The sequence below is a fragment of the Hevea brasiliensis genome, chromosome 5 (genome assembly GCF_030052815.1).
Source record: "Hevea brasiliensis isolate MT/VB/25A 57/8 chromosome 5, ASM3005281v1, whole genome shotgun sequence".
NCBI classification, from domain to species: domain Eukaryota; kingdom Viridiplantae; phylum Streptophyta; class Magnoliopsida; order Malpighiales; family Euphorbiaceae; genus Hevea; species Hevea brasiliensis.
This window is the reverse complement of record NC_079497.1, coordinates 14,468,137-14,469,807: the sequence shown is the minus strand read 5'-3', so window position 1 is coordinate 14,469,807 and position 1,671 is coordinate 14,468,137. Positions and strand designations below refer to the sequence as shown.

Below are 1,671 nucleotides of genomic sequence, written 5' to 3'. Positions count from 1 at the left end.
GAAAGCATTGCAAGACCAAGGATTGATGCAAATAGCTACAAGATGAATTTTGGAGTACTACAAATGATTCAGAATTCTTAATTTGGGGGTCATACTTCAAAAAATCCTCATACTCATCTTAAGAAATTTACTATGATCTATGATATGCAAAAGCAACCTGGAGTATCAGATGATGCAGCGAGGTTGAAGTTATTTCCATTCTCTTTGAAGGATAAGGCATTGGAATGGCTTGATTTTTTATCACAAAATTCAATTACAAATTGGGAGCAGCTCACTGATGCATTTTTTGCACAATACTTTCCACCTGAAAAAACACAAGAATTAAGGAATCAAATGACAGCTTTTAGACCAATAGAAGATGACACTATCTATGAGTCATGGATGAGATGGAAGGAGTTAGAGAGACAATGTCCACATCATACCATTCCAAAATGGATGATAAATCAAAATTTTTAAACAAATGTCACTCCTGCTATTAGAGGAATTATTGATGCTAAAATTGGTAAAGAGTTCATTATAAAGCATGAAGATGAAGCCTATGAGTTGTTAGAGAAAATTACAAAGAACACTCATCTTTGGAGTAGTCTAAGAGGGCCAGCTTCCAACAAAAAAGAGGTAAGCTGCTGGAATGTATGATCTTGATCCATTCAATATGATCAATGCCAAATTTGATGTACTTACAAATGTTTTGGCAAAGAAAATAGAAGATTTAAGTATGCTGGTTACTTCATCATCCTCAGGAAATTCTCAACAAGTTGCTTATGCAGAAGGAAATACCAGCTGTGAAGTAGATTTTGGTGAGCAAGCTACTTATGTGGAGAACTAAGGAAACAAGCAGATGGGCAATCCCTATTCACAAACATATAATCCAACTTGGAGGAATCAACCTAATTTTTCATGGAGAAATCAGCAAAATCAAGTACCAAATCAGAATTTTCAACTACAGCAGTAAGGAAATCCCTATCAGCAGAATAGGCAACCATTAGCTAATTTTCAGCAAAGGAACACAAATCCTACACCTCCACCCAAACAACAAGAGCAAGGTTCTACCACAAAAGCACTTTTACAATAAATCCTTGCCAATCAAACTAAGCAAGATGAAGAGATGAGAGAAATGAAAGTAAGATTGGAGCAGCTGCAGACACATAATAGAATGTTAGAAAACCAGATTGCATAGCAAGCAAGTACTTCGGGTATAAAGTCTATGGGAAAGCTTCCAAGTCAACCGGAGAATCCAAGGGAACAATGTCAAGCCATTAGATTAAAGAGTGGGAGGATAATAAACAATGAAAAGAGTGAAAAAATTGAGAAGAGAGAAAATGAGAAAGATGTTGAGGAAGATGAAAAACAAGAGAGTGAAAAAGAAGAGAGTTAGAAGAAGTTAAAGAGAAAGAAGAGAAGTACATACCTCCAAAGCCTTACAAACCACAACTTCCTTTTCCATAGAGATTTCAAAAAGCCAAACTTAATAAGTAATTTGGGAAGTTTTTGGAGGTCTTGAAGAAACTATCATAAATGTGCCTTTCATTGATGCTCTTTCACAAATGCCCTCTTATGCAAAATTCTTGAAAGAAATACTTTCAAATAAGATGAGACTTGAAGATCATGAGACTATAGCCCTGACAGAAGAGTGCAGTGCCATACTTCAAAGGAAGCTCCCTCCTAAGGTTA

General features: G+C 35.8%; 1 non-coding gene across 1 annotated transcript; it reads right to left on the bottom strand.

Annotated features, from left to right (window-relative positions):
• Positions 1 to 317: 317 nt before the first annotated feature.
• Positions 318 to 425, bottom strand: LOC131180359 (small nucleolar RNA R71). Its single transcript, XR_009149135.1, has one exon. It is a non-coding gene; the product is annotated as a small nucleolar RNA R71 (small nucleolar RNA).
• Between the last annotated feature and the right edge of the window lie 1,246 nt (positions 426 to 1,671).